The following is a 13,968-nucleotide window of genomic DNA, read 5'->3' as shown; positions in this document are numbered from 1 at the left end:
TAATAATTACAAGTTCATTTGCCCTTGCCCTCTTAGGATTTTTTTTTGTTGTTGTTGATAACTGTAAAACGCAGTGCTCACCAATGCCACTATTTACCCAACCGTCCAATAAATAGAGGAGGGGCGGGACAAACACTGACCAACCATCCTACTTGTATAACGACTGCCTACAATAATGGAGAAGTCAATATTACTGGTTACTGCTTTTTTATATTTAGTACAATTCTTAAAACTTAGACACTAGTAATACGTTGCCGCCATGGATATTCCAAATCATAACAACTAATGATTTTATTATGATTATGCTAATTGTGAATGAGTGTGCACGATCGCCCTATTTACGAATGATTGGAAATCATTAACATACACGTTTAACTATCAAATTGGAACTTTACGAAGCATTTGTGAATCCAGAGGAGACTTTTCAGGAAGGTCTGTTTTACACGCAAATTACTCAGAATTTACTCGTATATTTACGCAAGCTTCATGAATGAGGCACATTGTGTGTACATCAAACAAACTTGATTTAAGGAGAGCTAGCAGTAGGGCGATGAATCAAATTTTCTAAATTTCGAGTTTCAGTTTCGAATTTGGCTTCCAACGATTATGAAATGCACTTTGGCCTCTCCTTAAAAGCCTAAACATAACTTTCAAATCAGTCAAATCTCATTTTACTGTTGTGAAATGCATTCTACATGCTTTATTTAAAAAGAGTTATTAAAAGCACATTAAACTGTGCTTAAAGGAGACTGTGCTTTCTGTGTGCACGCTCGAAGGGTTTCAGGTATGCACCTTAATGGTCATATATACACAAAAGCATGTCTGTTTTGACAACTGATTGTTTAATGCAATACTGTGTTTTAAAATGTGCAAATAGATAAGTCTATAGGCTTATTCTAGTCTGGACATTCTCGATAGAACATCTATAGATTGAGCAGATCGTGATTGTGTGTTACGATATAAACTTTTGGGAAGATCCCATAGCCCAAGTCTTTTGAAACGTAACACTTCTTGAATAATGAACTCCATGAAAAGTGTTTGTATAGGCATCTATATGTCCAAGCATATAAATGCCCCCCCCCCAGAATTAAGTGTTTGAGGAGCCAAAAAACAAGCAAAAAACCCTGAGCAAAAGAAAAGAAATCATGAATTCACAGTGCACAGGGATCTGGAAATAACCAAAAGGAAACCATAAATCACGTTTGATAATGGCTGCATACGTTGTCATGTCACGTAAGTCATTCATAATGTGTGTGGTGAATTAAATGAGGTAATAATCAGTTGTAGTATAGGCACATTTTGTGGACAAGGTGCCCAGGCGTGTGTAATAAAACATGACAATAAAAACACACAGCAACAAGACTGCTGATGTTTTTAGAGCTGAAAAATAAAAGGTAACACAAGTGCATTAGTGTTTTTCAGTTCCAGTCTCAATTATGTGAATGTTTAATTTCCACAGCAAACTTAATAGACATGCATAAAGAAATATGAAGGAGATGTCTGCACAGTTGGCAAAAATGGGCCAAAGCAAAAAGGCTCATATTTACAGCAACAAATGAAATCTGTGACTCATTCTTCCCTAAATCATTGCTTTTATTTGCGACATAAAAGGCCAAAAAGACAAAACTAAAGCGAGTGAAACCCTGTTCTGCTTGTTATTTACATTCTCAGTAGGAATTGTTTGGGGTTAAATGTGGTCTTCTATACAACAAAGTTAATGTACTGTTTTCCAGAAGAGTGTAAACATTACTGCCCGTGCTTAATATTCTAGCCACTTAATACTAATAAAAAAGTAGCTCTATAGCTAAAAACATATCCAGTAATATTTCATGCTAATAGTCCATTTTAAACATTCGACTAACTGTAAGTAACTTTACATGTACATCTCAAAGTCTCAAAATACCTCTCAAAGTACTCAAAGTAAAGTACCTCTCAAACACAATAATCCCACAACAGCTCATAAATAAGCTAAACCTGCTGGGCCTTAACAATTCCCTTTGTAACTGGATCCTGGACTTTCTAACTGGAAGACCTCAGTCAGTCCGTGTCGGCAACAACACCTCGAGCAGTACAACACTGAGCACAGGTGCCCCACAAGGCTGTGTGCTTAGCCCGCTGCTCTTCACACTGCTGACCCACGACTGCACTGCCAAGTTCAGCTCCAACCACATCATCAAGTTTGCTGATGACACAACAGTGGTAGGTCTCATCAGCAACAATGATGAAACGCACTACAGAGAGGAAGTGGCACAGCTGGCTGAATGGTGTGGCACAAACAATCTGTCCCTCAATGTGGAGAAGACAAAGGAGGTTGTGATGGACTTCAGAAGAAACTCCGTTGACCACCCCCCACTGACCATCGACAGCTCAACTGTGGAGAGAGTCAGCAGCACTAAATTCCTGGGGGTTCACATCACAGAGGATCTCACCTGGACCACCAACACCATGTCACTCTCCAAAAAGGCACAACAGCGCCTACACTTTCTCCGCCGGCTGAAAAGAGCAAGTCTCCCTCCACCCATCCTCACCACATTCTACAGAGGCACCATTGAGAGTGTGCTGACCAGCTGCATCACTGTCTGGTACGGGAACTGCAGTGCTGCTGACCGCAAGACCCTCCAGCGGACAGTGAACACAGCTGCAAAGATCATCAGTGCCCCTCTCCCCTCCATCCTGGACATCTTCCTTACACGATGCTCCAGCAAAACCAACAGCATCGTGAAGGACTTCACCCATCCCTCCCACAGTCTCTTCCAGCTCTTACCATCAGGAAGACGGTACCGGAGCATCAGAGCCCGCTCCGCCAGACTGCTCAACAGCTTTTTCCCCCAGGCTGTGAGAGCCCTGAACTCAAACCACCCCGCCCCCCTCTGAAACCCCATGCAAACCCCTACCTCCTGAAACATGGACCACCCCCCACCCCAAACCTTACCACACCAAAGAAAAACTGTATGGAACTTTGATTTTTTTTATTTATTTTATTTTTATTTTTTGTGCAATTCAAAGTGTGCTACACACAGGTGAGTGGGCCTGTACAAACCACCTGTAGTAACACACTCTCCTCTATGTGCACTATGGACACTTTACACTTTACACTATGTGCACTATGGACACTTTACACTATGGACACTAACACTTTACACTATGTGCACTATGGACACTTACACACACTGCTGCGTGTGCACAATCTCACAAAAGACTCAGCAATATATGTATGTTTACATGCTCATGCACTACAAATCATCCTGCACTGTTCCCCAACCAGCTGCTGACTCAAATGTCTCTCTTTGCACATGTACAGTATTTGTGAAGCATTCGTATAGTTTGTATTTTTTATCTTCTATTTTTTAGTTTGTATAGGGTAATATTTATGTGAAGCATTCGTATAGTTGTATTTTTTATCCTTTATTCTTTTAGATTGTATAGGGTAAATACTTATATATAGTATACTTATAGTTAAATCTGTCAGTAGGTTAGTAGTGTATAGGTTTATAGTGTTTTTTACTTCATTGTTGTATGTCTGTATTTATGTAGCACCGTGGTCCTGCGAGACACGACATTTCGTTCCACTGTATGTCCCCACATGTAGCGGAATGACAATAGAGCTCAACTTGAACTTGAACTTGAAAGTAAAGTATTAGTAGAATTAGTTGACGTACAGTACTTGCACAGTTGCTTATAGTAACAAAACGCCTCAGGTTACGTATGTACGTACGCCTCAGGTTCCTCGAGGGAACGAGACGCTGCGTCTGGTAAGACGCTGTGGGGAACATCTTCAGTGTGAGCGGCTCTGAATATCGTGTGTATCAGTCCAAATGATGGGCAAGACATCACGGGCGGGGTGATGTAATGACCAGCTGATATAAAAGCACGTGCGATGCAACCGGCATCAGCGTCAAGGAATGAAGCACAACGCTGGTAGGGATGCAGGAAATGTGGCACCGAGAAGCAGCATCTCGTTCCTTTGAGGAACCAGAGTTACATACGTAACCTGAGGCGTTTCTCTTCAGGAACTCGAGCTGTATCCGATAAGACGCTTTGGGGAACGAGATGCCCACGCTGCCAGACTTCCAAGTCCCTGCCCTGTATTTATCCCTCAGGAGCACGACGAGGGCGAGAGAACGGAAGAGCCTGGAGTGGCCCGCATATTGAGACCATAAAACCTGACGAAGGAATGATAATGGCATACACAATCGGCTGAGGGTCTACTTTTTGGCCGGCAGACCTCCCTTAGGGGCACCGTAGCAGACTAGCAATTGGTCCGCCTTTCTCCACAGGGCAGCTCTATGGACGTATGCGTCCAGTGCTTGCACTGGACACATACAATTGTGCTTTTGCTGGTCAGGCTCCTGAAAGGGAGGAGGACAGAAAGCCTGCTGTGGTGCTGAGGAGGGGACCTTCGGAGCATACCCTGTTCTAGGGTATAGAAAGGCTTTGGCCATGCCGGGCGCAAAGTCCAAATGAGTAGGGGCCATTGAGAGGGCCTGAAGATCCCCCACTCTCTTTAGAAAATATATCGCCAACAGAAATGTAGTTTTTAGAGTGAGATGGCGATCAGAAATCTCCTTGATAGGTTCGAAGGGAGGCCTACAGAGAGCCTCAAGCACCACCACCAGGTCCCAAGATGGCACACGGGACCGTACTGGAGGCCTCAGCCTCAGCGCACCGCGAAGGAAACGTGTAACCAGGGGGTATCTTCCCACTGACTGTTCACCAAGAGAGGTGTGGTAGGCTGATATTGCCGCCACATCAGTGTTAATTTCGTCGACGAAGACGACGACAAAAATATTCATCAACGAACCTTTTTTCTGTGACTAAGACGAGACGTTGACGCGCTAAAACTTATATTTGATGATAAAAACTATGACGAAATTTATGCGCGTCTTCATTAACAAGACGAGACGGGACTAAAATGTTATTTGAGGACTACCGGACATTCAAAATACATCCTATAGGCTAAGTTAACTGTCTTGTCTTTCAAAATGTGCGTCTCTGTCATTGGATAAGGTGCGTTTGCATGGCAGCCGCGGTGGATGGATAGGCTACCAAGACGCGAACTAGCAATCTGAAACAATGGCCTCAGCACCCGAAGGGTTAGGGAGTGGGTGACCAGACGTCCCGTTTTTCCCGGGAGTCACAATTCATTGTCTATTAACTTAAAGTGAGTGAAGGTGCGTTAGGCGGAAACGCGCTGATAGAAGTGCTCTCTCTCGCGCACGCTCCACTTCTTCAGTTCTCATACAGCGCGCGATCAGTTCTCAGTACTCAAATACACACACAGCAGTCCAAATGTCTCTCATGTAGAGTATCTCACGGAAATACAGTCAGTTATGGTTTAAGTGAGCTTAAACAGGTGGGTGAAAACTGAATGTATGTCAGTAGGCTATTACATACATACCTTCCGTCTTAAATGGACAGCATTCCTAATTATCTGTCATAAATGTTAACCAACAAAAGATGTTAAATAAATGTATACTTGTTAAGTAAATCTACTGTATCTGAAAAATGAGTTTAATTTATATCTCTACCAAAAAAATGAAAATTTATTCCAGTTTTTCCAAATTCAATCCTTGATTCAAATTTCTCCTAAGCTTAATTGATTTGGTCTAAAGAGAGAAGAATTAATGACTATTTTTGTTTGAATACTACATATAAAATAGCTACCAAAATAAATGTTGGTAACTGCAGTTTGACTAAAAGTAATGTCGACTAAAACTAGACTAAAACTATGAAAGACTCAAATGACTAAAACTAGACTAAAACTATGAAAGACTCAAATAACTAAAATGTGACTAAGACTAAGACTAAATCAAAAATGCCTGCCAAAATTAGTACTGCGCCACATAAACATTCAAGGTGGAGTGGGTCAACCCTGTGGAGAGACAGGCCTGCAGGAACTCCAGAACTGTACCAACCGGGCAGTTGACTGGGTAGAGCTGCTGGTCTCCGCATCATGAAGTGAAAATTTCAGGACTTCAGGGCGTACAGTTTCCTCGTTGAGGGAGCTCTGGATTGGAGTGTGTGACCTGTCTGATTGTCAGCATCTTGAACTTCAGTCGCATGACTGAGCGGTTCAGCTGACGCAAATCTAAAATCAGACGCAACCCCCCATCCTTCTTTGGAACTATGAAGTACCGGCTGTAGAACCCGGACTCCCTTTCGTGGAGAGGGACCACCTCGATGGCCTCCTTCCTCAAGAGAGTGTCTACTTCTTGTTCCATTACCAGAGCCTGCTCGGGGTCCACCAGAGTGGGAATAACCCCGTTGAATCGAGGCGGTGGAAAACCGAACTGGATTCTGGATTGGAACTGGATAGCCTCTCTCTACAGTCTGCAGGACCCATCGTGACACATTTGGCAGTAGTTTCCATGCTGCTAAACGGTCTACTAAGGGAACCAGTCTCTCGAGACTGGCCTCTGGTGTAATCAGAGCAGCTAGTTCGGTGCCCTGGAACAGCGCACCGGCAGGGGACGGCCAAACTAGCTGCTCACCCGAAGGGATGGCGAGCATCTTAGTCCCGCACTTCCGGGCGGAAGAAACTGAGATGTATGCTCGCTGGAAATCGCTGCACCCTGGAGCACGAGGGTTGGCAGACTGACCTCCTGAGGGCACTGGCGAGGAACAGGCACCGGTTCCCCTCCAGCGGGGGCTACCCTCATAAGCTCTGGGCCCTGAAGCACGGCTTACGCCTTGTCCACACAAATATGTTTTCATTTGAAAACGCATCTTTTTCTCTCCATTTTGGCCATCCGTCCACACTGAGATGGCGTTTTTGTTAAGGAAAACTGAGCTTTGAAAATTTGAAAATTGTGTTTTTGCGTTGTAGTGCAGACTATTTAGTCATGTTGTACCAATAAATACATTTGTTTATATCGATATTGTGCCTGTTATGTGATATTCACTTTCACACTATTGCTACAGATGTTTTACTTCATTCTACAGATGTGTTGCTACAGATGTGTTACTTCATTCTTCCCAGCTAACAGGGAATGTTCCCACAACTTTCATTAACATTGTTTCAAAGGTATTAAAAGGTTAGGACAGAACATTCTTAAAATAATGTTTATAGGATGTTCTAACAACGTTACTAATGGTTGATTAGCATTCTTGTAATGTTAACAGAAAACATTCTTAAAACAACATTCTCGGAACGTTCTTTCAATGTTATTTGTACACAATTGAGGTTCTCATAATGGTAAGAGAAAACGTTCTTAGAACAACAGTCTCGGAATGTTTTTTTTTAAATGTTATTTGTACACGATTGAGGTTCTTATAATGTTAAAAGAAAACGGTCTTATAACAACATTTTCAGAATGTTCTTTTGATGTTATTTGTACAAAATTAAGGTTCTTGTAATGGTAAGAGAAAATGGTCTTATAACTAAATTCTCAAAGCATCCTTTTAATGAAATTTGTACCTCTGAATGTCCTTTTGTTTATTCCTTATTAACCCCATTTCAGCATCCATGGCTATATTCATGGTGAGAACAAGTTAATCTATATACAAGTTAATCTACACAGTTTGATCTATACACAAACACATATTGGGGGAAGGGCAATTTCACATCTTCAGTGAACCTCACCTGCATGGATTTACCATTCCAGTATTTCACCCATCTTGGATTATCACTTTCTTTGGACTGTATATACACTGGTGGATACTTTTACCTTGAGACTTCAACACGCTAGGATTCTTAAGGACTGTTTTAGGGTACGATTCACATGGACAATCTACTTTTAACAGCCTAAGTTATTCTAGTTTTATTGTGTTGTTTTAAGTTCCTTGTGCAATATGTAAATAGATTATTCCGGTAACACTTTAGAATACTGATCCTTTGTTAATGAATAACTACACAGGAATAAGTCACTAATGCACAATTAACATTGTAGTAACTACTAGTAACTAACAAGAAACTCTGATTAATGAATTAGTAAGTAATAGTGCTTAGTCGAATGTAGTAGTTCACTATTAGCTAATCAGTAACTATTAATTTTTCATACTTCCCTAAGAACTACTAAGAACTACTTTATACAGGTTCATAATGAATATGAATAATACATAATGAATAATTAATTATAAAGTAAAGGTCATGGTAACCCACTAGTAATGACTGAAGTATTACCAATTTCTTCAGAAGGAATTACCAATTATTTGGATCAGTATTCTAAAGTGAAGATCATGATAACTCCCTAATAATGACTGAAATCACTGTAAGCTTTTGAGAGTTTTGTAAAGTATTGGATAGTAACTATTCAGGTGATACTACATCCTTCTAAAGGAATTATTAATTATTTGGATCAGTATTCTAAAGTGAAGATTATGATAACTCCCTAGTAATTACCAACGTTATTGTAAACTTTTGAGGTTTTTGTAAGGTTTTGGTTAGTAATTCATTTTGTTAACACTTAAATCATTACTAGTGGGTTACTGTGATCTTCACTTTATAATACTGATCCAAATAATTAGTAGTTTCTTCAGAAGGATGTAGTAACACTTGAGTCATTACTGTACAAAACCTCACATATATCTCAAAAGCTTAAAATGATGTCAGTCAATATTAGGGAGTTATGATGCTTTTCACTTTAGAATACTGTTCCAAGTAATTAGTAGTTCCTTTAGAAGAATTTGATCATTCTTAAATCATTATTAGTGGGTTACCACGATCGTCATTTTAGAATTAATTATACATTATGCATAATTCACATTATGAACCTGTATACAGTAGTTCTTAGTAGTTCTCCAGGATATATATAAAAAATAGCAGTTATTGATTAGCTAATAGTGAACTACCAGTTTCAACTGAGTGCTATTACTTACTAAATCAATAATCATAGTTTCTTGTTAGTTAATAGTAGTTACTACAATGTTAATAGTGCATTAGTGATTTGTTCCTGTGTAGTTATTCATTAACAAAGGATCAGTATTCTAAAGTGTTACCATTATTCCTTCTACGTTTGTTGTTGTCTCATCTTTTTAAAACACTTATTTTACCTCACACATTTTAATCTGACCCCATTTTAAATCTATGTAATACGGCCAATAAAGTCGATTGTTACAAGGTTCTCATAACATTATGACAATGTTAGATTGGGATGTTCCTGTAAAGTTCACATACGTGTAACCAAGAAAAAATGTTCCTCAAATATTTAAAAAACTGTATTTTTTGAATATTTACAAAACATTAAGAAATAACATTGTCACAAGAGGTATAAAAGATCAAAGGGAATCTTTGTCCAACATTTGTATAATCAGTAAAAAATGTTCTCATAACATAAAATATGGGTGTTTCAAACATAGAGAGAACATTTAAATATAGGGTTCTCATAATGTTATGACAATGGTAGGTTAGAATGTTCCTCAAGCATTAAAAAACTGTACGGTTTGAACGTTTACAAAACATTCAGAAATAACGTTTTCAGAACTTAGTGGGAATGTAAGCAAAACGTTATTGGAACACATTTTTGTTAGCTGGCTTTATATCAAAGTCCTGCAAAGATGACAGAAAATTTACTCGTGATTGCTGTTTGCGGCAAAACATGAGAGCAGTTGTGTTTTAAATAAGAAGTGAGTAAATGCGACCTTGCCATATCAGTGAATGGTGAGATATTTTCCTAAAAAAATGATCCTGTCAGAAGAATTGCATGAAAACGTATCATGTGTGTTCATCTGTATCATCTCAGTGAGCTTTTTTGAGGCTTTACGCATGTGCAGTAAAGTGAATTAAAAGTTTTCTGAAGTTTCAGTGTGGAAGAGAAACTTTTGGAAAATGCTTGAACACGCTAGTGTGGATGGATAGAGTTTTAAAACAAAAACATTGTTTTCAAATGTATCCGGATTAACGTAGACATAGCCAAACGTGTGTTGCATAATATAAATTCTGTTCTGTGACATTTCAGAACAAATTACAGAAGTAGCCACTAACATCTGAATTTGCACAGATGCATAGGGTATATTTCAGGCCTAAAAGGTTTTTGAAGCCTTTTAGCCTTTGGTAGTGTTTTCTAGAATAGCTGCAACAACATCCAGTCATCCCATGATCACTAAAAATAAAGCTGAAAGCATGTGGTCATCTGTGTGGGATGGCGTGACCAGTGTGGATCTAGGGAGTTTGGACAGTTTACTTAAACAAATACCAATGGACAGTCATGCAGGTGCTGACACACTGTTGTTGACCAAGAGTTAATAGACGTCTTTATTCAAATACACTGTGTTTTTAGTGTCATGCCTTTTTATCTCCACCAAGACTGCTGACTTTAGCTGGAACCCAAACTTGGCATAAAGTTTCAGATGACTGGACACTGAGCATTAACATTTTCTTGTATCCCAAATTTACATGCATTTATATTACTGACACAATGTCATGAGAGCAAAGGGGTACTGTGCTAGATCAAATTTCAGTATTTCCAGTCAATGGTTTTGTCACCTACCCACAAGTGTATAAATATTAAGAGTATAATAAATAACTAAATAAATGAACACCACATCAAAACCTAGGGTTTATTTGTTTTACCACAGCAAGAATAGCACTGTTGCAAAACCAAGCTGTGTTCTAGTAGGTGGTTTCAAGCTGCTAGGGCTTCTTGGAACAGAATCGGGTCAACCCAGTGAAAAACAGAAGACCAGGCAACCAAATCCAAAACATTAGGCAAAAGGCCAAACCCCATTACCTTTTCAAACAACTTAAAACATATGTCTGCCCCTCCAGCATGAGTCCAGGAGTGTGCTGACTTACTAGGTCGTCCAACTCGAGAGGTGGTGGAGGTGGAGGGTCCTCCATGGGTCTACGGCCGGTACTTCACACAGGTTTTAGCAATGTGGGTAAAATGCAATTACGAACATGAAAGGTGGAATAAATGCAATAATGAGCAGGGAACAAGTGTGTGTGTGTGTGTGTGTGTATATGTATATATATATATATATATATATATATATATATATATATATATATAAATATATATGACTAAATTAATTTCTCTGAGAATTTTGATATGGTTAATATATGTTTTCATACCAGGCAAAAAATAGTGGTTGAAAACCTAGCACAAACGGGGTTCTGAGCATATTCCATGCATGTCAGATATTGGCGATTTTATGACTAAATCCGATTTTTTGGACGACGTGCTTACATTTCTTTTAAAAGTGACCCCTTTCCGATGTGTGTATTTTTCACTGGACTTGGTGAAACAAGTCAAAAATAGCATATGACATCACAAATCACTTTGAATAGTACATTGAGTTTAATTTATTGACATGGAATTCATATAGAAATGTTATTAATGCAATATTTACATAAATACATCAAAATAATTAGACTATATAGCCTAGAACAAATTATTCAGGACAGTGATGTATGCAGCTCCGCTGAAAGCTTGCGAGTGGAATAATACTCAGGTGGTAGATATTAAGCATGTCTGTGTTTTTTTAGTAATTAAAACCAAATGAGTTTATCAATGATTGTATATCAAAGGCAGGGACATGTTTGTGTGCATTTTATTTTGTGGTTTCAATGGAACGAACGGGACTGAAGCGCTCGTCTGACAACAACAGCAACAAGCACTCAGTGTGATTTCAAAAGCAACACATTTCACCACCAGATCACCTTTATTTAACACAAATGAATGAAATTAATACTCTGCTACTCAGCTAGAGATGTTTCATTTGTTATAGGTATGGCTGTACCGCAAAATGTTTTAAAAAAACTAACTTTTCAATGACGTAGGAGTCGCATTTACAGGGGAATATCCGATCTGACAAATTACACGGCAGGCGCAAATGCATGTATCCGATTCATATCTGATTTATTTCCACATATCAATGAGGCCTGAAACTGATTTCAGAATATTGGAATCCATGTGATTTTTTTCCTGCTTACACGGTTGTGGGCCATATCTGATCTGTGCCACATGGGAGTAAAAAAACGGAATTGGGTCACTTGAACCATGCAGTGTAAATGCGGCCTATTATTAGGTTTGTAAATGGACATGTAAAATGGTTTCTGGAGAATTTTTGCCCTTACCTAAGTCACATACCTTCTATGAAGATATCAGAGAACAATTTAAAATATTGTATCAATGCATTCTATGGCACGTATAAGGATGTGTGTACCACCTGGATGACACATTCGCAATGTGGCAGGGACACATAGGTCAGATCCTCCATTCACTTGGCCCTGTGTGATTTCTTATCAGAAATTCCTGCAGACCAGACCAGAGTGACCACCAGAAATCAAAATAGGATGTTGGTCCTCTTGTTCTTGACCCCTTTGTAAGGAGAAGAGAGAGGGCATCTGCTTTAACGTTCCAGGAGCCTGGGCAATCACAAAGAATCACCAGGGTGCTGGTGAAATGGATGTTAAGATTCTTGAACGCCTAGGTTGCAGGTGTCCAGTGGGGAGGGTACGAGGAGCAGTTATTTCATAATTGATCAACACTGAACTGAATTGAGATGAATAATAATGCTATTGTCTTCTTTACAGCTGCTTTATACCTGAAACTTATGTTGTTTCATAACTGATGAGCTTTGCAACATTGACACAGCAGATCAAGAATGTTTTTGAAAATCTATGCAGTCTATGCAGTAAAAATTTGTACACCAGCAGCTAAGAGTGGATTGAGCTTGCATGTAAAGATGAATCACTTACTTTGTCTCAATTCATTACACTGGCTATCAAGAATGCTAATTTAATGCACATTCATCCCTGCTCCAAAGCCTTTATTCACCAACCATTTTCTGAACTATATGAAGCCATGCAAATCGGTCATGCAAGATTGTCACCGACTTGTCCTTATTGCAGCCTACTTGGACATAACAGCAATGTATGGCACAAACAAGTAAATGCTGAAACTTTATAATCTTCTAATGTAAATATTTTATTCTATGACAATTATACAGAAATACTTCTTGTGTTCTCAAACAGCTGGCATCCACCTCCGAATGCAGTGACAGCATTTATTGTTACGTCTGCTCGCTCTGAGGCGCAAGTAATTTATATCATATGTGGAAATTATTATATTCAGTGGCTTCTCCTATATTCTTAGTGATATTTAGTGCCACAGTTTGCCAGGATGTGACGATTTTGTTCTCTTTGACTCGTTGGATGGAAATGGTGCTTTATTCGCATATGTTTTATGCGATATTCCAGTTTTGTGCATAAGTTAAATTTGAATCTTTGGATGGAAACATAGCTACTGTCTGTTCCCCTTTTTGACTCTTTCTGTCAATCTGTCCCTCTTTTAGGGTATGCTTACTTGAGGAAGCTCCTGGAGCTTGTTTTTTTGTTTTTTCTGAATAAATTGTAATATCACTCATATTTTCCTTGTGTCATTTTTATACTTTTTTGGGGGGGGGGGGGGGGGGGGGGGGGGGGGCACGTAAGGATGTTATGGGGTAGTTGGTGGGGATGTCATGAAAAGAAATGGGGTAAGGGTCAAACCCTTAATCTTTGTAAAAGTGACATATTTATTTGACATGCATAAGTACATGTAGGCTTAACAAGGACACTGTAAAAAATATTTTTATTTTAGTTGGAAGTAGATGGCGTCTTAAGGAATTTAAGGTAACAATGTCATTTTGTGGAAAAACAAATTATTCAAAGCTCTGGTTTTATGTAAAAACTGGAAGGAGTCTTTAATACACATTTTAGAAGTTGTAATTCTGTATGAGTATGCGTAAGTATATATATATATATTTTATTATTTATTTATTTTTTTTCAATTTAACGAACAAGATTAGTACTGGCTAGGTGTCGGCATGATTGTGACCCAGTGTCGGCTCAGTTTCAGTAACCAGTGCCGGCTAAGTGTACCATTTTGGTTGGCATGATTGTGGCCCAATGCCGGGGGTGTCGGCCCAGTTTCAGTACCCAGACTCGGGCCAGTACCGACTAAGTGTCACGTATCCTGTGGGTGTGCCCTGGTTGGCCACCAGATGTCACTGTCTTGTCTGAGCACATGGGTTTGTGTTGTGATT

The sequence above is a fragment of the Barbus barbus genome, assembly GCF_936440315.1.
Source record: "Barbus barbus genome assembly, chromosome: 31".
NCBI classification, from domain to species: Eukaryota; Metazoa; Chordata; class Actinopteri; order Cypriniformes; family Cyprinidae; genus Barbus; species Barbus barbus.
This window is presented reverse-complemented; position numbering follows the sequence as displayed.